The sequence below is a fragment of the Balaenoptera musculus genome, chromosome 5 (genome assembly GCF_009873245.2).
Source record: "Balaenoptera musculus isolate JJ_BM4_2016_0621 chromosome 5, mBalMus1.pri.v3, whole genome shotgun sequence".
In the NCBI taxonomy this organism is placed as follows: domain Eukaryota; kingdom Metazoa; phylum Chordata; class Mammalia; order Artiodactyla; family Balaenopteridae; genus Balaenoptera; species Balaenoptera musculus.
The window spans coordinates 65,120,178-65,147,298 of NC_045789.1; the positions used below are offsets into that span (position 1 = coordinate 65,120,178).

Genomic DNA, 27,121 nt, shown 5'->3' on the forward strand with positions numbered 1-27,121 from the left:
CAGTTTGTTGATGTGGTGTATCACATTGATTGATTTGTGGATATTGAAAAATCCTTGCTTCCCTGGGATAAATCCCACTTGATCATGGTGTATGATCCTTTTAATGTATTGCTGGATTCAGATTGCTAGTATTTTGTTGAGGATTCTTGCGTCTATGTTCATCAGTGATATTGGCCTGTAATTTCCTTTGTTTGTGATGTCTTTGTCTGGTTTTGGTATCAGGGTGATGGTGACCTCATAGAGTAAGTTTGAGAGTTTTCCTTCCTCTGCAATTTTTTTGGAACAGTTTCAGAAGGATAGGTGTTAGCTCTTCTGTAAATGTTTGATAGAATTCACCTGTGAAGCCACCTGGTCCTGGACTTTTGTTTGTTGGGAGTTTTTAATCACAGTTTCAATTTCAGTACTTGTGATTGGTGTGTCCATTTTTTCTATTTCTTCCTGGTTCAGTCTTGGGAGATTGTACCTTCTAAGAATTTGTCATTTCTTCCAGGTTGTTTGTTTTATTGGCATACAGTTGCTTGTAGTAGTCTTTTATGATTCTTCTTATTTCTGTGGTGTCAGGTGTAACTTCTTTTTCATTTCTAATTTTATTGATTTCAGTCCTCTCCCTTTTTTTTCTTAATGAGTCTAGCCAAAGGTTTATCAATTTTGTTTATCTTTTCAAAGAATCAGCTTTTAGTTTCATTGATCTTTGCTGTTGTTTTCTTTGTCTCTGTTTCATTTATTTCTGCTCTGGTCTGTATGATTTCTTTCCTTCTACTAACTTTAGGTTTTGCTTGTTCTTCTTTGTCTATTTGCTTTAGATGTAAAGTTAGGTTGTTTATTTGACATTTTTCTTGTTTCCTGGGGTAAGATTGTATTGCTATAAACTTCCCTCTTAGAACTGCTTTTGCTGCATCGCATAGGTTTTGGATCATTGTGCTTTCATTTTCATTTGTCTCTAGCTATTTTTTGATTTCCTTTTTGATTTCTTCAGTAATCCGTTGGTTGTTTAGTAGCATACTGTTTAGCCTCCACGTGTTTGTGTTTTTTTACAGTTTATACTACAAAGCCATAGTCATCAAAACAGTATGGTACTGGCACAAAAATAGAACTATAGATCAATGAACAGATAGAAAGCCCAGAAATAAAACCCATGCACCTCTGGTCAATTAATCTCTGACAGAGAAGGCAGACTATACAATGGAGGAAAGACAGTCTCTTCAATAAATGGTGCTGGGAAACTGGACAGCTACATGTAAAAAAAATGAAATTAGAACATTCTCTAACACCATACACAAAAATAACTCAAAATGGATTAAAGACATAAATGTGAGACTGGACACTATAAAACTCTTAGAGGAAACAAGGGCAGAACACTCTCTGACATAAATCATAGCAATATCTTTTTCAGTCCATCTCCCAGAGTAATGGAAATAAAAACAAACAAATGGGACCTAATTAAACTCAAAAGCTTTTACACCACAAAGAAAACCATAAACAAAACGAAAAGATAACCCACAGAATGGGAGAAAATATTTGCAAATGGTGTGACTGACAAGAGATTAGTTTCCAAAGTTTACAAACAGGTTTTGCAGCTCAGTATCAAAAAAACAACACAATCAAAAAATGGGCAGAAGACCTAAATAGACATTGCTCCATAGAAGACATACAGATGGCCAGGAGGCACATGAAAAGATGTTCAACATTGTTAATTATTAGAGAAATGCACATCCAAACTACAATGAGATATCACCTCACACTAGTCAAAATGGCTATCATCAAAAAATTCACAAACAGAAAATGCTGGAGAGTGTGTGGAGAGAAGGGAACCCTCCTACACTGTTGGTGGGAATGTAAATTGGTGCAGCCACTATGGAGGACAGTATGGTGGTTCCTTAAGAAACTAAAAATAGAGCTACCATATGATTATGCAGTCCCACTCCTGGGCATAATACCTGGAGGAAAACATGGTCTGAAAGGATACATGTACCCCAATGTTCATTGCAACGCTGTTTACAATAGCCAAGACATGGAAGCAACCTAAGTGTCCATCAACAGACGAATGGATAAAGAAGAAGTGGTACATATATATATATAATGGAATATTACTCAGCCATTAAAAAGAATGAAATAATGACATTTGCAGCAACATGGATGGACCTAGAGATTGTCATACTGAGTGAAGTAAGTCAGACAGAGAAAGAGAAATATCGTGTGATGTTGTTTATATGTGGTATCTAAAAAAAAATTATACAAATGAACTTATTTACAAAATAGGAACAGACTCACAGACTTAGAGAATGAACTTATGGTTACCGGGGGGAAGTGGTAGGGAGGGATAGTTGGGGAATTTGGAATTGACATGTACACACTGCTATATTTAAAATGGATAACCAACAAGGACCTACTGTGTAGCACAGGGAGCTCTGCTAAATATTCTGTAACAACCTAATTGGGAAAAGAATTTGAAAAAGAATAGATACATATATATGTATAACTGAATCACTTTGTTGTACATCTGAAACTAACACAACATTGTTAATCAACTATACTCCAATATAAAATAAAAAGTTAAAAAAAAAAAGAAAACGGTGTCATTGAGGAAAGCAAGAAATTCCTTTTAGGAATTCACACTCTGAGGGACAAACTTTGATGGATTGCTTCTGTCTCTTCTTTGGCCCCAGTCAGATAAATTCTCTCCATTCCTCATCTCCTCTGCATTCACCCCAAAGAGGCCATGTTTCTCATGGCTCTGCGTAGCTCGGTAACGTACTACCTTGGATTTGCTTTGTCTCCTTATATGCCTTTCTTCCCTTTCACTTATTCACATCCAGGCATTGAACCCTCCCTTTCCAAAGTGTCAGCTTGTCCCTATGCCTCAGGCTATCTTTTTGAGGTGAAACAGTGGCTTCCAAACTTCTTTGACCACAGCCTATAGTAAGAAATATGTTTTATGTTGTGACCCAGTACCCACACACTCAATAAACACATACCTGAAACAACAGTTACAGGAAATGTCCTAACTATTACTAGGTGTCCTGTACTTTGACTTTTTTTTCTATTTCGTTTCATTTAAAAAATGCTTGTTATAACCCCTGTATTGCTGGACCAAAGTGTAGGAACGTTTATAATTTTGTTAATATATTGATATATTGTCCTCCATAAGTCAGCATCTATTTCTACCCCCACCAGCAGTGCATGAGAGTAATGCCAAAACTGATATTATAAATGCTTTGAAAATTCTGCCTTTAGAGTATGTGACTCATCAATGTCCTCAAACTTGTTACACTCCTGTCTTGCCTGGGGATAGAGTATCTTGTGCATTAACTCAGCTCCTTTTTAAGTAGTAGTGGGAGAGCGAAAGAGAAGCCTGTGGGTTAGTTGAACACTTTAGGATTCCATCCTGATTTATTTATAATGTTTTGATTGTATCTCTTGGGATAGCTTTTTTGTGGTTGCTCTAGGTACTTTATGTATAGGTAACTTATTACAGTCTACTGGTTAACTCCCTTTACCTACCCCCTCCATTTCTAATGTGATTGCCTTTTATATTTTCTCTCTATATATTGAGAACTGTATCACACAGTGTTAATAATTTTTGCTTAAATCATCAAAAGTAATATAGAAGACTTAGGAGAAGAAAAAGGCTATTTACCCATATTCTTCCTCTTTGCAGTTTTTCCCTCCTGATTTTCCAGTATTCCTTCTTTTATCATTTCCTTTCTGTTAGAAGAACTTCCTATAGTCATTTCTTTTTTTAGGGCAGGTCTACTGATGACAAATTCTCTTAGTTTTCTGTCATTTGTGGATATTTTAATTTCCCTCTCTTTCCCGAAGGATATTTTGTCTGGATATAGAATTCTGGGTTGGCAGTTCCTTTCTTTCAATACTTGAAGAATGCTTCTGGGCATCAAAAATATGAATAGAAATTGAAATTCAGAATGTTTATTAACTATGACCATAATGGTCTAAGTGTTAACAGAAAAACTTTTTTCCGAATTATAATTACTATGAGTATAACATAAATGTATTATTGATTTTATTATTAAACAATTACTAAATGTAAATGTATCTCTTCAGAGGGGACTTTTCTTTTCATGGAATTTATGTATCCATAGATGAATATTATGTATATGTTAGAATGAGACTGGTTTCAGTGGAAATTAATAGTAAAAAGAAAAGATGTTGGGTCACTAATAAGTGTGAAGTTTACAAAACACTTATGCTTTTGTTAAGTATATCATTTATAGTAGGCTTTACAGTATATTCCTGCTAAACTAATCTATATGTAATATGTCCATATAGGAATGAAAAACAAGCAGAGAAATGGTTGGAATGTGACAGTGTAAAGACTTGTCCCAGTTTTTAAAAAAATATGGATTTACTGTGTGCATTAATTATTCTTTTCATAAAAGTTAATAAAAATGTTTCTCCATAAATGTTCAAGAAAATATAAAACACTAACTTAACTTTGGTATGTGTTACGTTTACTTGAAGATATGACGTTAACTGAAGTAAGGGGTCTTTTCAACTCTTTGAAATCATGTAAAATATCTTCACGTCACAGACACAAGACACAGGTGATTGATAGAATGTACTAATTTCTTTCTCATTTCTCTGAGAATGGTGAAAGTACAGATCTTGAATTCTAATTTAAGATGCTTCCCAGATCTTGAGTTCTAAATAATTCTATATAAATTATGTAAGGAGTCTGGCCACAAGCTTCTAACCTGGATGAACTAAGTTCTAGCTGTCTTCAATATTTATCATCACTGTTTTCATTGGATTCTCTCTTAGATGAGCTTCTTAATCAGAAGGTTTTTTTTATTCTCACATCCTGAAGTTTTAACAGTGCATTGGGGCCAGGCCAGAATATCTGCTTTTTAATGTCATGTATTGTTCTCAACAGATGTGTGTGGGACAGGGAAAAACAAGACCACCTTGGATATATGGTACTTCCATTAGAGGCTACTCCCTTGATATCAACATTTAAAATTATTCCTTTGGTATTCTGGATATTTCTACAGGGAAATGCATTGTAGTGAATTTTAGATGTGTAAGAGATACATCTTTCTCTTGTGAGCTGGAAGAAGGAAGATATAAAATACACTGTAGGAAAGGAGAAAGCAGTATGATGCTCTGACCTTGATATTAGTTCTAGTAGCTGGTTGGTAATTATAGACATGAAGGATTTGGAAATTGATTCCCTAAAACCATCTGGTCCCTAGTGTGAAGACTGCTGGATTAAGGTATAATCTTTCTTCACTAGATTATAGTCTTGAATCATCTACTGTGTAATATTCATCTGCTTTTTATCTTCATAACTGTTTTGAGTCCCTTAAGGACCTTCATCATTGTGGGCTGATTACCGGTACTTTGCTGTGCTCTCTTTTCTCTTTTTCATTCTTCATGAGTGTGTTCCTCAGTGGAACAGATTTTTTTTTTTTTAATTAAGTTATACTTGACATACAACATTAGTTTCAGGTATACAATGTGGTGATAAGGTATTTTTATACGTTATGAAATAATCAGAATAAGCCCACTTACCTTCTGTCACTATACAAAGTTGTTACTGTATTACTGACTGTATTCCCATTACATCCCCTTGACTTAGTTTATAGCTGGAAGTTTTATACCACTTAATCCCCTTCACCTGTTTCATCCATCATCCTCTTCTCCCAGCAGTTTGTGCTCTCTGAGTCTGTTTCTGTTTTGTTTCATTTGTTTATTTTTCTTGTTTTTTGGATTCTACATATGAGTGAAATAATTCAGTCTTGGCATTATTTTTTTTTTAACATCTTTATTGGAGTATAATTGCTTTACAATGGTGTGTTAGTTTCAGCTTTATAACAAAGTGAATCAGCTATACATATACATATATCCCCATATCTCCTCCCTCCTGCGTCTCCCTCCCACCCTCCCCATCCCACCCCTCTAGGTGGTCACAAAGCACGGAGCTGATCTCCCTGTGCTATGCGGCTGCTTCCCACTAGCTATCTGTTTTACATTTGGTGGTGTATATATGTCCATGCTACTCTCTCACTTCGTCCCAGCTTACCCTTCCCACTCCCCGTGTCCTCAAGTCCATTCTCTACATCTGCGTCTTTATTCTTGTCCTGCCCCTAGGTTCTTCATAACCATTTTCTTTTTTCTTTTTGTCTGACTTATTTCACTTAGCATGATATCCTCGAGGTCCATCCACGTTGTTGTAAATGGCAGGATTTGATTCTTTTTTATGGTAGAGTACTATTCCTGTGTGTGTGTGTGTGTGTGTGTGTACACCACATCTTTGTTATCTGTTTATCTATTGAAGGACACTTAGGTTGCTTCTGTATCTTGGCTATTGTAAATAATGCTGCAGTGAACATAGGGATACATATATCTTTTCAAATTAGTGTTTTTGTTTTCTTTGGATAAATAGCCAGAAGTGGAATTGCTGGATCATATTGTAGTTCTATTTTCAGTTTTTGGAGGAACCTCTATACTGTTTTCCATAATGGCTGCACCAATTTACATTCCCACCAACAGTACATGAGGGTTCCCTTTTTTAGTGGAGCAGTTTTTTATTCTTCCTCTTCCTCCTTCTTTAACATGTATATATATATTTTATTCACAATCCACTCCCCTCAGGTTTTAATTTTCCTCTATGCATCAGATTTTGTATGGTTGTTGATTCTTCATTCATTCAAAAAACTTAGGATATGTTACAAAAACATAATTGCCAATTGTATTTCAATGACTAAAACTCCATGAGGGCAGGAATTTGGTGTGTTTTTCCCCTAATCATTGGATATGTAGAACCTATCATAGTAAGTGAATGAATGAGCACGAAACAAAATTTCCAACTCTTTCCCTAACAGAGAAATAACCAAATTAATGTTGTAAAGTCTTTGTTTTTGTCAATTAATCTTTAAAATAGTACTTTTCTGATTTAACGGTAATTAAAATGCTTTTAATATTGTGGTAAGAAGTATCATTAACATTTCTGATAATTTTAATTTTAATTGTTAATAAAAATTAATGACCATGATTGGGCTATTTCATAAAACCATACTGGAAATATAGGGTTATAAAAGCACCTACCTCATAGGGATGTTGTGAGGATTGAATTAGTTAATACGCGTAAAGCACTTAGAACTGGACTTCACACATAGTAAAATGCTTGGCAACTATTAATTTGTAACTGAGAATGGTGCTGAAACTGACTTCTTCCCCATCGTTTTGCAGGAGGGCCCCTGATGGTCAGTTGATCAATTCATCCATTCATAGGGAGGCTGGCAGTTTTCCCTCAGGCCTTTGCAAAAGCCCCCTGAAAGGATCATCCTCCACAGGACTTTGACTCACCTTCCTTCCCAGGGGTCAACCTCTAAGACCCTTGAGGCTAGGGGACTGGGAAGAGCTTCAGAATGGCTAATATATTGCAGTCAAGTGGTGAGAGTTTAAAATGGTCTCTGCCTGTTAGCCCTGTGTGACTGAGTGACGCAGGGCAAATTGCTTCACTTCTTACTTTCCTCCCTTGCCCATCTCATCTCAGAGAATGACCTTCTCATCCCTTTTCTTACTCTGAGCAGCCATACTAGATTTCTTTTACTTGCACACAAATGCCATATCCTCTCCTACATCTGGCCCTTTGAACATGCCATTCCCTTCTAATGAAACATGTTCTTTCTCTCCCCTCCCCTCTTGCTTTATTTGGTCAGACCCTACTCATGCTTGCATTAATTGCCTCTTTTTTAGGAAACCTTTCCTAACCAGTTCCCACCAGCCTGGTTTGTATCTCTGCCATGCTTTCCCTTCACACCATCATGATTCTTAAAGCCTTTCATCCCATTTGGAGTTGGCCTACAGACTGAGCTCCCAGAGGAATTGATGGAATCTGACATGTTCATTGCTGCATCCCCTATTCCTGGCACATAGGAAGCCCCAATTAATGCTGTATATGTGGATGGGAAAAAATACTGGCGGTATTGTTACTTAGAATTTGGTTAACATTATTTCCACAGCTGCCCTTGTTTTACAGATTTTGTTTTTTGTTTTTTGTTTTTCCTGTAAAGCTGCTGAAACTTAGAAGCTGATTTTGTCACAGTGTAAGATGCCTTTGGAAAATTCTGCATTCCTCTTAGATGAATCTTTACAACTTGGTGAGTTTCACTAGATATATTCAATCTTCATTTTGAGCTCAGCAGTATGCCTTCTCTTTTTCTTTTCTTTTTTCTTTTTTCTCTTTTCTCTTTTCCCTTTCCCTTTCCCTTTCTCTTTCCTTTTCCTTTTCCTTTTCCTCCCCTCCCCTCCCTTCCCCTTCCCTTCCCTTCTTCCCTCTCCTTCTTCCCTCCCTCCCTCCCTCCCTTCCTTCCTTCCTTCCTTTTCTGTCATAATTATTGGGTACAGTGAGGTTTGCAATCTCCTGGCAAGGCACATAGGACAGAGTATTATAAAAATATTTAGGACATGATCTGCTACCTTCTTTGATAGTTTTTATTTATCTTTAGATTTTTTATTCTTCAGCGGAATGAAACATTATTTATTGGTAAGGTAATTGATATCCAGATGTATTTTCTTTCAGCAATTCTTGAAATTTTTCAAAGTTACTACCTGAAAGTAAGAATTATAACTCGCCTTTTTTTGAGAGAAAGGTGATTTGCAAATGACTGAAAAGTAGAATAAGAATTATTTCCTGTCAGGTTTTACGTTTAGAGATAAAGAAGCAGTTGACTGAGGTACAGAAGGGCCAGTCACCTACTGCATCTCTGCCTTACAAGCAAGTCTCTCCATCAGGGGTCTGCACACCACCAAATCCAGCTTGCTGCCTGTTTTTGTATGACCCATGAACTAAGAATAGTGTTTACATTTTTAAATGGTTGGGGGGAAATAAATCCTGGAAGAAGAATACTATTTTATGATATTTGAAAATTATATGAAATTCAGATTTTAGTGTCTGTGAATAAAGCTTTATTGGAACACAGCCACTCTTAATTTTTACGTATTGTGTATGGCTGTTTTCAAGCTATAGTGGCAGAGTTAGGTAGTTGCATCAGAGATGTTAGGGCCCAGAAAGCCAAAAATATTTACTTTGTGACCCTTTACAGAATAAGTTAGCTGACCCCTGCTCTACCTGGGTAGAGAAGTATCTATAGATTGAGTGCAAAGTAAGAGATGAGTGGGGGAAAATTAGAGGGAGGTAAGAGTTGATACCAGCTCTCAGTGACTGACTTACACTTTTTTCGTGTCCTGGAAAGCATAATCCATATTCTCATTAGACTGACCTGTGTTGCTGTTTTAAAATAGAAAATAAGAGAAGTTGATTCTCCTATTACTTTTCTTCTAAAATGAATGGACGTTTGTAGAAAGAAAATTAGTATAGTACTCTCAGTTTTTTACCAGGTTTTAGTGTTACCATAATAACTTAAACATCAAGCACACTAAAATAGTAGCTCATAATGCTTTGCTTAGCGATGCCCTCACAGGAAACAGCAGTGATAAAAATTAAGCCATAAATGAAAGTTCAACTAAGTTATGTTATTTAGGGTTGGTAAATTTCGTGCCAGCCACCGTGGTCATACGATTAACCCAAATTAATAGAAAATTGGTGTAAAATGTGTTAAAGAATAATAAAAAATAAAGTTCTAGCTAAGCCTTAAAAAGCTATAGCTATTTAAAAATGAACTACAAAAGTGACTTTAACAGTTACTGATCACATGACAGCTAAGACCCCAAATAGGACTAGATACCCCACTATGCTTAGCCCTACACACAAATAATTATCGTAACAAAAGTATTCGCCGGAGTACTACTAGCAATAGCTTAAAACTCAAGGGACCTGATGGTGCTTCATTCCCCTCTAGAGGAGGGTGTTCTCTCTGTAATCAATAAACCCTGATAAACCTCACCAGCATTTGCTAATTCAGTGTGTATACCGCCATCTTCAGCAAACCCTAAAAAGGAGTAACAGTAAGCATAATTATTATACATGAAAACATTAGGTCAAGGTGTAACTTACAGGATGGGAAAAAATGGGCTACATTTTCTATTTCAAGAACATATTTCTTATTATACAAAAGTTTTGATGAAACTAAAAGCCAAAGGAGAATTTAGTAGTAAATTAAGAATAGAGTGCTTAGTTGAGTCAGGCCATGAAGCATGCACACTCCGCCCATCACCCTTCTCAAGTATTAATAACTCTTATAACTTCTTAGCAAGTACCACACATATGAGAGGAGATAAAGTCGTAACAAGGGAAGCATACTGGAAAGTGTGCTTGGATAAATCAAAGTATCGCTTAAACAAAAGCACCTAGTTTACACTCAGGAGATTTCATAGTGTATGGACACTTTGAACTAAATCTAGCCCAAACCGCCCACAAATTCAACTATTATAAGCAGATTAAATAAATCATTCACCCAATATTTAAAGTAGAGGAGATAGAAATTAAAAATTTTTTGGCACTATAGAGAAAGTATCGTAAGGGCATGATGAAAGAAGCATTAAAAGTAATAAAAAGTAAAGCTTTCCCCTTTTACCTTTCGTATAATGATTTAACTGAAATTTTTAACAAAGAGAAGTTAAGTTAAATATGCCGAAACCAGACGAGCTACTTATGTACAGCTTATTAGAACAAACTCATCTATGTGGCAAACTTGTGAGAAGATTTATAAGTAGAGGTGACAAGCCTAATGAGCCTGTTGATAACTGGTTGTCCAGGAAAAGGATCTTAGTTCAACTTTAAAAACTATTTAAAAAATCATAAATTTTAATGTATTTTTAAATAGTAATCTAAGAAGTTGCAGCTTTTTAGAAACAGGGTACAACCTTATCTAGAGAGTAAAAATAACACCATAGTTGGCTTAAAAGCAGCCATCAATTAAGGAAGCGTTCACGTTCAACAACACATTTACCTTAATACTAGCAATAAGTAAATCAACTCCTAGTTTAATACTGGACTAATCAATTAATAGAAGCAATAATGTTAATATGAGTAACAAGAAATATTTGTCCTTGCATAAGCTTATATAAGTAATAGATATATCACTGGTAGTTAACAACAGATAAACCTAAGTCAATGTTAGATTATTTATTAAAATTACTGTTAACCCGACACAGGTATGCACCTAAGGAAAGATTAAAAAGAGTAGAAGGAACTCGGCAAATACAAATCTTGCCTGTTTACGAAAAACATCACCGCTAGTGTAACTAGTATTACAGGCATTGCTTGCCCAGTGACATCTGTCACATGGCCGCGGTATCCTGACCATGCAAAGGTAGCATAATCATTTGTTCTCTGAATAAGGATGTGTATGAATGGCCACATGAGGGTTTTACTGTCTTTTACTTTTAATCAGTGAAATTGACAAAATAAGATAAGAAGACCCTATGGAGCTTTAATAACCGCCTGCCCCCCCCAAAGAAGGAACTAAACCATCAAGGGATAACAAAACTTTTATATGGGTTAACAGTTTTGATTGGAGTGACCTCAGAGAACAAAAAAGCTTCTGAATGATTAAAATTTAGACCAACTAGTCAAAGTATCTTCACTTATTGATCCAAAAAACTGATCAACGGAGCAAGTTATGCTAGGGATAATAGCGCAATCCTATTCTGGAGTTCATGTTGACAGTAGGGTTTAGGACCTTGATGTTGGATCAGGACATCCCAATGGTGTAACTGCTATTAAAGTTTAGTTTGTTCAACAATTAAAGTCCTATGTGATACGAGTTCACACCAGAGTAACCCAGGTCAGTTTCTATCTATTAATATTTCTCCCAGTACGAAAAGACAAGAGAAATAAGGTCTACTTTACAAAAGCGCCTTAAAACTAATTAATGATATAATCTTAATTCATTAAAACACCCTGCCTGAGAACAGGGTTTGTTAGGGTGGCAGAGCCCAGTAACTATGTAAAACTTAAACATTTATTATCAGCTGTTCAACTCCTCTCCCTAACAAAATGTTTATAATTAACATTCTAACACTTATTGTCCCAATTCTTCTAGCTGTAGCATTCCTCACACTAATGAATGAAAAGTATTGGGTTATATACAACTTCAAAAAGGACCAAACTTCATTGGACCATATGGCCTATTACAACCTATCACCGACGAAGTTAAATTATTTATTAAAGAACCACTGCAACCAGCCACATCATCTGTTTCCACATTTATTATCACATGCATTCTGAAAGTATCTAATAGTATATACCTTTTGTACAGTTTCTGGTTTTTTCTGTCTATGGAGATTACCTGTTATTTTTTAAGTGAAAGTACTAGTACATTACTTGGAAACTAGTCGGCGACTGACTCAGTGGAACAAAGCTAATACGTACATTGGGGATGACGGTACATGTCCCTTTTGGAGTCAATGGATAGATTGGAGGATACTCTTAAGGAGCTCTTCTGCAGTCTGACAGAGGCAAGTTAAGTCCTCTGTTAGGAGATTAAAGATCACGATTTCAGGATCTACCTTTCTTGTTCCTCTAGAACATTTCAGAGTTTTGTCTTTGGACACATTTATCACGCTGCATCGTAGTTGCTTCCTTTTCAAAATAGGAAAACATAATACTTTTCCTGTCTGAAAGCAGGAATCTTAGGTTTGCTAAATTATAAGTTTCTTAAGGGTAGGTACCATGACTTTTTTTATCTGTTGGATCCCTCTGTAGCTATCATAGGTCTGGCACATAGTTGGCACACAGTCAATGTTTGTTGAGTGAAAGAACAAGATCTTTCGTATCTCAAATAGCTATTGTATCTATGCATGATCACAATAATTCCATTTCATTTAAAGGTTTGCTTACTGGGATTGCATGTCTTTTTGTTAACTGTAGGAGAGAATTTTGATGAAAACAGTAATTTTTTCTGGATCCATTCCTTACAGATAGCTATCAAATCATTGATTTATTTGTCTAAGTTGATTATATATTGTAATTTTTTGATATCTTGAGGGACAGGATTTCGAAACCACTAATCCATGAATTACCAATATCAAAGAAACCTAGAAACCTCCTCATTATAAAGCTTTAAAATGTATATCTACTAAAGCCACTCTTGGATAGGAAGATTTTGTATTCTCATCTTAGTCTTCTGAACTTTTCCTAGCTCTTCCACTGAATCTCTTTTTTAATGAAACTTCCCTATATAGTTTGCTTAAGAACCCAAGTTTTAAAATCTTATCTTGCAGAGTACCTTGTAAACATAAGACAGTTTAAAGGTATTAGCTGAAGGAAAACTTCCAGATTAAAGGACTCTAGGGAGATAAAATAGCTAATGCAATACATGACTCAGAACTGGATCCTGTACTAGAGGGGAAGAAAGCCTTAAAGGACTTTATTTGCTCTCTTAAAAAAAATAGACGTTAATATTGTATAATTGTTAAATTTCCTGAAGTTAGTAACTATACTATGGTTATTTAAGAGAATGTCTTTGTTCCCAGGCTGTACACATTTAAGTAATTGGGGGTAAAAGGGCATGATATATGCAACATACTCTCAGATGGTTCAGAAAATATGTTTATTGGTATATAAAGAAAATGATGTAAGTGTTAACAGTTGGCAAACTGGATAAATTATATGTAGAAGTTCTAATCCTAATGTCATAGTTAAATATCTATTAGTACAACTTAGAACTTAAAAAAAACCTTAGGTATAGTTTATTAAATTTTCATGTATCCTGTACTTTTCTTTAATGTTCACTTTGGCTTGTTTCATTAAAAATCTATTAAGTTTTCCCTTAGCTCCATAAATATGCTTTGTTTGTTTTTAAAAGAGATCTGTTTTTATTGTCTTAAATATTTTGAAGGAAATTCAAGAGTAAGGATCTATTATAGGGTTTTTCAAACTGGTATAAAGAATTGCAGACCTTTTTTGAGCATTTACTTTGTGTTACACATTATATTCTAAGCACTTTACATTTAATAATTCATTGTATTTCACAACAACCTTATGCTTACACCTTGCCTTGATTTGCTTTTTTCAAGTTTAGCTAAAACTGAGCTTAGATGCTAAGCCTCAGAAGCTTTGCATTTTCTTCTTTTTTTCCAAACACAAACTGTGGGAACTGGTGACCTAGAACTTAATATAGAAAATTGATTATATTTACATTAAGAAAAAAATATCATCTTAGAATTATCTAGTTTGTGAACATGAGATAGGTCTAACTTCAAGGTAAACTTTTGCCGTCATAATGTGGGAAGGATCCACATATCAAAACTATCAGTAATTATCCAGGAAAAAGTAAATAATGACTTTTAGTACCCAAGTAAGAGGCAGATTGATGTAGAAACCTAGTTCTACTAGACTTCAATTTCACGAAGTAAAATAAACAAAATATTAAAAATTAAATATCAAGAGGCTGATATAGTATTGCTAACTTTTAAAATGTTTTATATTGAATTAAAACATGCATATTATACAGTGCATAAATACTGAGTGTCATTTTGATGAAATTTTATGAAGTCAACACTCGTTTAACCAATACCAAGATCAAGATATAGAACATTTTCATCAATCCAGGAGCCTCCTTCATGCCCCCTGACAGTCATCACGCACTCCCAAAGGTAACTATTATTCTTGCTTGATTCACTATTCATTAGTATTGTCTATTTTTGAACTTCTTTTGTCTTTTTATGATCAACATCTTGTTGGTGTGAGTCATTCATATTGATTCATATAGCAGTAGCTCATCCTTTTTCATTGCTTTGTAATACTTCATTATATGTATATACCAAAATTTATTCATCCATTGTACTGTTGATAAGCATTTGGTTTACTATCAGTTTTTGACTGTTATGAACAATTCTGCTGTGACCATTCTTGAACATGTCTTTTGGCACATGTGTATGCATTTCTGTTGGATAAATATCCAGTGATGAAAATGCTGGGTCAGGGTATTTGGCTGTTTAGCTTTTGTAGATGCTCCTAATGGTTGAATCAGTTTACGCTTCCACCAACAGTGTACATGAATTCTTGTTGCTCTTCATCCTCAACACTTGAAATTATCAGTGTTTCAAATTAATAACTCTTCTGCTGTGTATGTAGTGAAATTTTATTGTAGTTTTAATTTGTTATTCCCTGATAACTTAAAAGGTTAGCACATATTTATATGCTTACTGACCCTTTGGATATCCTCTTTTGAGAAATGCCTGTTCATGTTTTTTGCCCATTTTTCTATTGTGTTGTCTGTCTTATGGATTTGCAGAAGTTCTTTATTTCTAGGATAAGTTTTTTGTTGGATTAAGTATTGAAGATATCTCTTCTACTTCTTCACTCTCTTAGTAGTGTGTCTTAAGATAATTTCTTAATTTTAATAAAGTCTATTTTATCAAAGTGTTCTTTTATGGTTAGTTTTTTGTGTTTTAAGGATTCTTTGTCTATCTCAAAGCCAAGAAGATACTGTGCTATGTTTTCCTCTGTAAACTTGAGTGTTTTAACTTTCATATTTAGGTTTCTGCATGATATGTGGTAGGATTCATGGTTTATTTTATTTTCCATTTGGAAATCCATTTGGTCCAGCATTATTTATTGAAAAGACTGTCCTTTCCTACTGTAATGCAGTAGTAGTGCCTTTGTTGTAATTCAGGTGACTTTATTTGTGGGTCTCTTTTTGGACTCTGTTTCTGTTCCATTGGTCTGTTGTTGTACCAGTCCCATACTCTTTTAGTTATTATAGCTTTAAGTTCTCCAACTTTTGTCCTTCAAAATTGCCTTGGTTCTTCTTGGTCCTTACGAATTTCAATAAAGATTTTACACTCAGCCTGTCAGTTTCCTAAATGAGTAAATAAATAAAAAATCCCTGCTTAACATTAAGCAAGTTAAATATTATCTATTATTTCATATTATTATTGTCTAGTTTAATATTGAATCTGTAGATCAATTTGAATATATTAAATATCTTTCCATATTGAGACTTTCAATATGTTAACCACAGTATATCTCCATATATTTAGGTCTTTTAAAATTTCTCTCAGAAATATTTTGTGTGTAGAGGTCTTAGACATCTTTTATTAACTTTTAAAGGTAATGATATTGTGGTTATTTTTTTTTTAAGTCCTTATAATTTATACATTCGTACTAGAGTATTTACAGATGACATGATATAGTTTTGGGGATTCGCTTCAAATAATACAAAGGAGGATGGGAAGGAATGGGGAAGGGGAAGAATAGATGAAACAAGATTGACCATTATTTGATAATTGTTGAAAATGGGTGATGAATATATGGGTTAATAATTATTCTTTTTTACTTTTGTGTATGTTTGAAATTTTCCATAAAAATAGGTTCAAAAATATGTATAACAACTGAAGATTGAAACACAAATATTTAAGAATTCAGAAGTTTATAATAATACTTAAAAAAAACACCTCATTTCATTACTCTGAAAATCACGGTTAAATGAAAGAATCAACCATTTATTCTTCATTTTCTGTACAGATTTCATTCCAGGATAACCAAATAGTTAAGAGGGAAAGTTTACTGTTATAGAAAAATCACAGATAATAACAAATGCTGGGAGAATGATAGGATTAGAAACTCACCACAGTGCAATTTCTAATAGAATTATGATCTAGATAATGATCAGTCAATGACTACTAAAGCCTTTAGGTGAAAGTCTGTTGAGAAATGGATATAATACAATGCATAGGCCAAAATGGAGTAAGCCTCTCTCTGACTGATAGAACTAAATACTCTCAATAGAATACTAAAAGCAACTATCTAAAGACTTTGAAAATTAATAATAGGCAAATCGAGAAGGGAAGTCATAACTTGAAGACTAGCCTGTATAATGGTGAATATACCTTTTCTTTCTTTTCATGACCCAGCTTTGACCAAATGGTGGGCTGAATTAGGGACCTGCACAGTGGATGCAGCAGTTTAGAGAAACCCCTATTTCTAGCCAGAAGACAAGGAAAAGGAGTTCCCCTTTTTTCCCTCCCAAGCCTGCCCTGAGACCATCTCTACCTATAAAGTTACATTGCCAGGTAGCACAAGCACTTTTAAACTCTGAGAGAAAACGATTTTTCTGGTCAGAGGATTTGGGAAAAAGGCCCCTGCAAACTGGAGCATGCTGGGGAAATCTCAGAGAAGAGAGCTGATGTGAGAGGAGACCCACAAAGGTCCCACCTTACTTATGAGCTACACATGCATGTACAGACCCCAAGGAACACAGCAAAGACAGAGAACTGACCTACAATATAAACCACTGTTCAAATCCCAGACTTGCCTCTGAGCAGTGCATGCAGAGGATAAACCCAAAAAACATAGCAAAGACTTTGAAAACTGAGCTGACAGTGGTACTGCCACGCCTAGAAGGCAATATATAACTTGTAGTATAAACTTAAGCAAAAAAAATACCAGATTCTCCAGAAGATGTTTATAGGATCTAGTTTCATAACCTAATATTCAGAATGCCTAGGATATAATCCAAAATTACTTGACATACAAAGAAACAGGAAAATCTGACTTTTTTAAGAGAAAAGACAATAAATAGATGCCAACCCTGAGATGATTCAGATGGTAGAATTATCAGAAAAAGACTTTAAAGCAGCTGTTATATTATATCCATGGCCCATGAGACAAAAGTGAACATTTTTGAAGTGAATAGAAAGATAGTTCTCCTCTGAAATAAAAACCATATAAAAGAATCAAGTGATAACTTCAGAACTGAAAAATACGATATATGCAATACAAATTTACTGCATGGGCTCAATAGCAGACTTGAAGATATATCAATAGAAATCTCAAATTGTATCTTCTGTATCAAGGGTATGTCTCTGTTCTGTAATACTTGTTAAGTCCAGGTTGTACCCTGTGAAGCCTGGTCACAGGCCTTCTGGCTGTGAATGAGCATGCCATATACATATCCTTTTTTATTCTTAATTACTCTTACTTGCATGCTGCAAATAAAATGTGTCTGTATCAAGGGAGTTCCATCTCCCTTGATACTCCACAGATTCAGATAGGGTCTTGGCCTGTGATTTTCCCAGACCTTGTCATTTCAGGTAAGGATCAAGCAGTGAGTAAGTGTGTTAAAAAAAATAATAGTCAACTAAGGAACTTAATATACTCATGTATTTTTGTTCATTTGAAAACTTTGAAAGTACATAGGTATAGAAAAGTGGGAATGGACAGTATATATATAAATCATATATTGCAAAATCTTACAATTTAAACAGTGAATTTTATCTTAAGTATAAATGTAGATATAAAAATTTTAGTGAAGAAAAAATAGTTTATGGTGGTAGTTCTCTAAATAATCTGTGGTTCAGAATGCATCTAAATGTATTTGAACTAGTTTTCAGATGGTTGTGAACTTGCTTGACTACTGCACAAAAGCAACCTGGCAGTTTACTCAAGTTTTCATAGGTCAAAACAACTGTCTTTTTTATGAAGTGTTTACACTGCAAGAAGAGGAATATTCGTGGCCTTGAAAATTGACATTTTTTTGGTTGTATTTTATATGGATCTGGTGGCCTCATTGATGAGGTGTATGTCAAAACATTGTCATTATATTTATACATATTAATTGTAAGTTATTAAATAGTTCATGAGCTGACCCTAAACCTATTATTTTCGTAATACTACTTAATCAAATTTCTTAACAGGTCCCTGTAGATTTATAGCACTAATGAAATTCTGTACTTCTTTTGGGTTGATATAATTCACTCTCTTTTTCTGGAGATCCATCTCAGAAATTTACATACACTTGACTTTTAAAAACAAAACATTCCAGATCAGGAAACTTGCTCAAGCCTCTTAGATAGCCTCATCCACCAGAGGGCAGAGAGCAGGAGCAAGAAGAACTACAATCCTGCAGCCTGTGGAACAAAAAGCACATTCACAGAAAGATAGACAAGATGAAAAGGCCAGAGGGCTATGTACCAGATAAAGGAACAAGATAAAACCCCAGAAAAACAAACAAAATGAAGTGGAGGTAGGCAACCTTCCAGAAAAAGAATTCAGAATAATGATAGTGAAGATGATCCAGGACCTCGGAAAAAGAATGGAGGCAAAGATCGAGAAGATGCAAGAAATGTTTAACAAAGACCTAGAAGAATGAAAGAACAAACAAACTGAGATGAACAATACAGTAGCTGAAATGAAAACTACACTAGAAGGAATCAATAGCAGAATAACTGAGGCAGAAGAACGGATAAGTGACCTGGAAGACGGAATGGTGGAATTCACTGCTGTGGAATAGAATAAAGAAAAAAAGAATGAAAAGAAATGAAGACAGCCTAAGAGACCTCTGGGACAACATTAAACACAACATTGGCATTATAGGGATCCCAGAAGGAGAAGAGAGAGAGAAAGGACCTGAGAAAATATTTGAGGAGATTATAGTTGAAAACTTCACTAACATGGGAAAGGAAATAGCCACCCAAGTCCAGGAAGCACAGAGAGTCCCATACAGGATAAACCCAAGGAGAAACACGCCAAGACACATACTAATCAAACTGGCAAAAATTAAAGACAAAGAAAAATTATTGAAAGCAGCAAGGGAAAAACGACAAATAACATACAAGGGAACTCGCATAGGTTAACAGCTGATTTCTCAGCAGAAACTCTACAAGCCAGAAGGGAGTGGCATGACGTACTTAAAGTGATGAAAGGGAAGAACCTACAACCAAGATTACTCTGCCCGGCAAGGATCTCATTCAGATTCTATGGAGAAATCAAAAGCTTTACAGACAAGCAAAAGCTAAGAGAATTCAGCACCACCAAACCAGCTCTACAACAAATGCTAAGGAACTTCTCTAAGTGGGAAACAAAAGAGAAGAAAAGGACCTACAAAAACAAACCCAAAACAATTAAGAAAATTGTCATAGGAACATACATATTGATAATTACCTTAAACGTGAATGGATTAAATGCTCCAACCAAAAGACACAGGCTTGCTGAATGGATACAAAAACAAGACCCATATATATGCTGTCTGCAAGAGACCCACTTCAGACCTAGGGACACATACAGACTGAAAGTGAGGGGATGGAAAAAGATATTCCATTCAAATGGAAATCAAAAGAAAGCTGGAGTAGCTATACTCATATCAGATAAAATAGACTTTAAAATAAAGAATGTTACAAGAGACAAGGAAGGACACTACATAATGATCAAGGGATCAATCCAAGAAGAAGATAGAACAATGATAAATATATATGCACCCAACATAGGAACACCTCAATACATAAGGCAACTGCTAACAGCTATAAAAGAGGAAATCGACAGTAACACAATTATAGTGGGGGACTTTAAAACCTCACACCAATGGACAGATCACCCAAACAGAAAATTAATAAGGAAACACAAGCTTTAAATGACACAATAGACCAGATAGACTTAATTGATATTTAGAGGACATGCCATCCAAAAACAGCATATTACACTTTCTTCTCAAGTGCGCACGGAACATTCTCCAGGATAGATCACATCTTGGGTCACAAATCAAGCCTCAGTAAATTTAAGAAAATTGAAATCATATCAAGCATCTTTTCTGACCACAACGCTATGAGATTACAAATCAATTACAGGGAAAAGAAACGTAAAAAATGCAAACACATGGAGGCTAAACAGTACATTACTAAATAACCAAGAGATCACTGAAGAAATCAAAGAGGAAATCAAAAAATACTTAGAAACAAATGACAATGAAAACATGACGATCCAAAACCTATGGGATGCAGCAAAAGCAGTTCTAAGAGGGAAGTTTATAGCAATACAAACCTACCTCAAGAAAGAAGAAAAATCTCGAACAATCTGACTTTACACCTAAAGAAATTAGAGAAAGAAGAAAAAAAAAAAACCCAAGGTTAGCAGAAGGAAAGAAATCATAAAGAGCAGAGCAGAAATAAATGATATAGAAACAAAGAAATCAATGGCAAAGATCAATAAAACTAAAAGCTGGTTCTTTGAGAAGATAAACAAAATTGATAAACCATTAGCCAGACTCATCAAGAAAAAGAGGGAGAGGACTGAAATCAATAAAGTTACACATGAAAAAGGAGAAGTTACAACAGACACCGCAGAAATACAAAGCATCCTAAGAGTCTATTACAAGCAATTCTATGCCAATAAAATGGACAACCTGGAAGAAATGGACAAATTCTTAGAAAGGTATAACCTTCCAAGACTGAATCAGGAAGAAACAGAAAATATGAACAGACCAATCACAAGTAATGAAATTGAAACTGTGATTAAAAATCTTCCAACAAACAAAAGTCCAGGACCAGATGGCTTCATAGGTGAATTCTATGAAACATTTAGAGAAGAGCTAACACCCATCCTTCTCAAACTCTTCCAGAAAATTGCAGAGGAAGGAACACTCCCGAACTCATTCTATGAGGTCGCCATCACCCTGATACCAAAACCAGACACAGATACAAAAATAAAAGGAAAATTACAGACCAATATCACTGATGAATACAGATGCAAAAATCCTCAACAAAATACTAGCAAACAGAATCCAACAATACGTTAAAAGGATCATACACCATGATCAAGTGGGATTTATCCCAGGGATGCAAGTATTCTTCAATATATGCAAATCAATCAATGTGATACACCATATTAACAAATTGAAGAATAAAAACCATATGATCATCTCAATAGATGCAGAAAAAGCTTTTGACAAAATTCAACAGCCATTTATGATAAAAACTCTCCAGAAAGTGGGCATAGAGGGAACCTACCTCAACGTAATAAAGGCCATATACGACTAACCCACAGCAAACGTCATTCTCAATGGTGAAAAACTGAAAGCATTTCCTCTAAGATCAGGAACAAGACCAGGATGTCCACTCTCACCACTATTATTCAACATAGTTTTGGAAGTCCTAGCCACGCCAATCAGAGAAGAAAAAGAAATAAAAGGAATACAAATTGGAAAAGAAGAAGTAAAACTGTCACTGTTTGCAGATGACATGATACTATACATAGAGAATCCTAAAGATGCCACCAGAAAACTACTAGAGTAATCAATGAATTTGGTAAAGTAGCAGGATACAAAATTAATGCACAGAAATCTCTTGCATTCCTATACACTAATGATGAAAAATCTGAAAGAGAAATTAAGGAAACACTCTCATTTACCATTGCAGCAAAAAGAATAAAATACCTAGGAATAAACCTACCTAGGGAGCCAAAGACCTGTATGCAGAAAACTATAAGACACTGATGAAAGAAATTAAAGATGATACAAACAGATGGAGAGATATACTGTGTTCTTGGATGGGAAGAATCAATATTGTGAAAATGACTATACTATCCAAAGCAATCTACAGATTCACTGCAATCCCTATCAAATTACCAATGGCATTTTTTACAGAACTAGAACAAAAAATCTTAAAATTTGTATGGAGACACAAAAGACCCCGAATAGCCAAAGCAGTCTTGAGGGAAAAAAGTGGAGCTGGAGGAATCAGACTCCCTGACTTCAGACTATACTACAAAGCTACAGTAATCAAGACAATATTTTACTGGCACAAAAACAGAAACATAGATCAGTGGAACAGGATAGAAAGCCCAGAGATAAACCCACTCACCTATGGTCAACTAATCTATGACAAAGGAAGCAAGGATATACCATTGAGAAAAGACAGTGTCTTCAATAAGTAGTGCTGCGAAAACTGAACAGCTACATGTAAAAGAATGAAATTAGAACACTCCCTAACACCACACACAAAAGTAAACTCAAAATGGATTAGAGACCTAAATATAAGACCGGACACTATAAAACTCTTAGATGAAAACATAGGAAGAACACTCTTTGACATAAATCACAGCAAGATCTTTTTTGATCCACCTCCTAGAGTAATGGAAATAAAAACAAAACTAAACAAATGGGACCTAATGAAACTTAAAAGCTTTTGCAAAGTAAAGGAAACTACAAACAAGACGAAAAGACAACCTCAGAATGGGAGAAAATATTTGCAAATGAATCAACAGACAAAGAATTAATCTCCAAAATATATAAACAGCTCATGCAGCTCAATATTAAAGGAACAAACAACCCAATCCAAAAATGGGCAGAAGACCTAAGTAGACATTTATCCAAAGAAGACATACAGATGGCCAAGAAACACATGAAAAGCTGCTCAACATCACTAATTATTAGAGAAATGCAAATCAAAACTACAATGAGGTTATCACCTCACACCAGTTAGAATGGGCATCATCAGAAAATCTACAAACAACAAATGCTGGAGAGGGTGTGGAGAAAAGGGAACCCTCTTGCACTGTTGGTGGGAATGTAAATTGTTACAGCCACTATGGAGAACAGTATTGAGGTTCCTTAGAAAACTAAAAATAGAATTACCATATGACCCAGCAATTCCACTACTGGGCATATACCCAGAGAAAACCACAATTCAAAAAGACACATGCACCCCAGTGTTCTTTGCAGCACTATTTACAATAGCCAGGTCATGGAAGCAACCTAAATGCCCATCGACAGATGAATGGATAAAGAAGTTGTGGTACATATATACAATGGAATATTACTCAGCCATAAAAGGAACGAAATTGGGTCATTTGTAGAGACGTGGATGAATCTAGAGACTGTCATACAGAGTGAAGTAAGTCAGAAAGAGAAAAATAAATATCGTATATTAACGCATATATGTGGATCCTAGAAAAATGGTACAGATGAACCAGTTTGCAGGACAGAAATTGAAACACAGATGTAGAGAATAAACGTATGGACACCACGGGGGCGAAAGCAACCGGGGGATGGGGTGGTGGTGTGATGAATTGGGAGATTGGGATTGACATATATACTCTAATATGTATAAAATGGATAACCAATAAGAACCTGCTGTATAAAAAAATAAATAAAATTTAAAAATTTAAAAAAAAAACAGGAAATGACAAGAAAGTGATAATACCAGAGCAGAAAACAAGCTCTTCTCTGAAAACCAGAAGGGGAGCTTCTGTCTTCTCAATCCTGAAAAAAAAAATTTAAAAAATGAAACATTCCAGGAAGGCTGGGATTGATCAATCATGTTTCGACATTTGTTTGATACTTATAAATTATGCCATTTTTGTATATGGTGTAGCTCATTAAGTAATTGTCCAAAAGGGAAAGTATGCTGTCATATTCATTTGGACGTTAAAACTTTTGCCATTCAGAAAAGCATCCATAGAGCCTGTTGCTTATAGCAATCAAGTTTGACCTTCAGTTGCAGTTGAACTCATGCAACTGGAATTCTCATCTACATTATTTTTCAATTCCCTTGAAGAAACATGAAAGGAAAATATAGTTCAGATGTTATAAACTTCTGAATGGTGATATAGTCTTTTATCTGTTGATAGATCAAATTATTTATTGTTTATCCCCAAAAGATACTTTGTGTTCACCAAAGAGATTTCTTGGGTCATGGGATGTGGTAGGCAGAATAATGGCCTTTCAAAGATGTCCATATCCTAAGTTGCCAGAAACTGTGACTATGTTAGGTTAAATGACCTTATAATGGGAAGATTGTCTTGGATTATCTGGGTGGGCCCAGTGTATCAGAAGGGTCTTAATAAGGGAAGAGGGAAGCAAGAGATGGCAACCTGAGGAGGACTTGGTCTGCTGCTGGATTTGAAGATTGAGGAGGAGATCCATGAGCCAAGGAATGCAGGCAACCTCTAGAAGCTTGTAAAGGCAGGGAAACAGATTTTTCTGTTCAAGTTTCCAGAAAGAAATGCAGCCCTGCTGGCACCTTGAGTTTAGCCCAGTAAGACCTGTGTTGGACTCTGACCTACAGAACTGGGAGATAATAAATTTGTGTTGTTTTCCTCCATTGAGGTTGTAATAATTTGTTACAGCAGCCACAGGAAACTAATACATGGTACCTCTGTTTAGTTTTTCACTAACATGAGTTTTACATGTTGATTAATTGAATCGTAATGTGAATGACAATGTGATTTCCTGCAAAGATCAGTTTTAGTTTAGTATATTAAGACGTCATTTGTGTTGATAATATGCTGGACACTGATGGGCAGACCTTTGTGTACCCAGGGATCTTTATTTTCTACTTCACAGGAATGGTGACATGTTTAGTGTGGCCAGAGAATAAGGAGTATGTATACAGTGAAGGTGGAGTGGGAGATGAGGCTGGAGAGAGAGAATGAAGCTAGAAAGGAAAATTGGGGTCTTATAATGTGGCAGAGCAAGTGATCTTCAGAAGCCTTGGTTTCCTTCCACCTGTTCTTTGATATTTGTATTATTTGCGCCTCTATTAGTAAATGCTGTAAATAAGTTGGAATTATAAGACGTTTTTATTATCAGCTTGACTTTAGCTGTGTTAGAGTTGTAAGCAAGTTGCATTTTGCCACAGAATGGCTCATGGAATGGCTTATCTATATGTTAAATATACTAAGGAATCAATGGCAAAAAGGAAGCCTAGAGTTTAGACAAACATGAAAAAGAATTAAGTGTTTCTGATAAGGAATAATGAACAACCTGACCAACAGAGACTGTTACTAGATGTCCCCTGACCATCTCAGATAAACTTGCCTTACTCCTTCGTACCTTTTATGGGATGAGAAACTGTAAGGGCTCAGCAAAGATTAGGAGGCTAGGACAGGTTAAAAAAAAAAAAAAAAAGACATAGACGTAAATAAATAAATTAGAGCTATATGGCCAGTTAGAAAAAAATGCTTGTGGTTTTTTGTTTTTTGTTTTTTTTGATGGGTTTGAATCAAGCAGATCACATGCTATCCTAGCCCTTGTGTGAGATTCAGAGAGATAAAGTGCTTGAAATTGAAAATATGGAGGGGCCGTGTGATTATTGCTAATGGTGAATTCTAGAGTAACTCCAGGGGAATGAGTGGAAGGTAAGCGCAGGATTGTTGGAGGAGAGGAGATCAGGGAATTGACTGGCCAAGATGTTGGGAGGATCATTTATGTAGATATCAAAATCAAAAACAACGACAAAAGAGGTATTGGAGAGAGACAGCCCTCAGAAAAAGAGGGCTGATTCTGGGGGTTTATGAATGCTTACAACGAGCAAATGGAAATAACTGATATAGTGTGGGGGCATGAGATTCAAAGCTGGGGGGTTTAGGGAGGGAGAGAAAGAATAATTCAGAAATGACAGTGAGGCCCTCACACCAGGGCCTTGACATATGAGACATGGGAGAGAAGAACAGCTGTCACTTGAAAGGCCTGGAGATAGAGCAGAACTCCTGGAGGAGCGCAAGAGATCTGTTGGTGCAGGAAACGTGAAGCGAGTGTACAACAGCAATATTCAGGAAGTAGGATATTTTGCTAATGGTATACTGTGAGTTCCAGAGGACACAATGAAAGGATTTTGGAAATTGGGAAAGAAAGGGGAAAGGGGTCAATGTGGGGATATACAGAGTATATAGGGACAAGAGTCTAGGTGATGGGGGGTGACCTGAGAGTCTTGGGCCTCTCCTGGTGACTGATATAAAAGGAAAGTAGGGCATAATGGGATTAGTCCTGGTGGTTTCCTAGGTAGATTATTGTAAATATGGAGGGAGAGAGGGTTTGGGAAAGGCAGATTTATCAAGAGCAGCCAGAGATTTTAGACCTGTATTAAATTTCTGTTGTCATAGAACAACAAACTTAGAAACTACCACAAACTTAATGGCTTAAAACAGTACAAATTTATTATCTTACTGTTCTGCAGCTCAGAAGTTCCACAAGGGTCTCATTGGGCTAAAAGCAAGGTGTCAGTAGGGTTGCATTCCTTTCTGGAAGCTTCAGAGGAGAATGTTTCCTTGTGTTTTCAAGCTTCTAGAAGCTGCCCCTATTTCTTGGCTTGTGGCTCTCTTCTTTCACCATCAAAACCAGCAACACTGCATCCTTCTGACTTTTCTGTCTCACAGCTCTCTGACCACAGCCAGGAAAGGTCCTCTGCTTTTAAAGACTCTTGTGATTACATTGGACCACCCAGATAATCCAGCATAAACTACCCATCTCAAAATCTTTAACCTTGATCGCATCTGCATAGTCATTTTTTGAAACATATTCACAGGTTTCAGGGATTAGGGCGTGGCCCATTTAGTGGGGCCATTATTCTGCCTACCACAGGGTCCCGTCTTTCTTCCTGTGGATACTAGTGTGAGGCCTAGTGCAGGGTGGTATAGGTTCAGGGTTATGGTACCTGGTTCAGTGTGTAGTTCACATTGAGACTCAGCCTTGGGCTCTTC

General features: G+C 35.7%; 1 protein-coding gene across 12 annotated transcripts in view; it reads left to right on the forward strand.

Annotated features, from left to right (window-relative positions):
• CLOCK (clock circadian regulator) overlaps positions 1–27,121 on the forward strand; it is a 128,627-nt gene that overhangs the window by 30,762 nt on the left and 70,744 nt on the right. For 4 of the 12 annotated variants that reach the window (XM_036853595.1, XM_036853593.1, XM_036853603.1 and 1 more), the window contains 2 exons: positions 8,037–8,123; positions 14,382–14,523. The exons of 2 other annotated variants lie outside the window; for them this stretch is intronic. The gene's annotated coding sequence lies outside the window, so the exon portion shown is untranslated. The remainder of the gene's footprint in view (positions 1–8,036; positions 8,124–14,381; positions 14,524–27,121) is intronic. 6 more of the 12 variants (XM_036853605.1, XM_036853604.1, XM_036853594.1 and 3 more) reach the window with 3 other exon arrangements.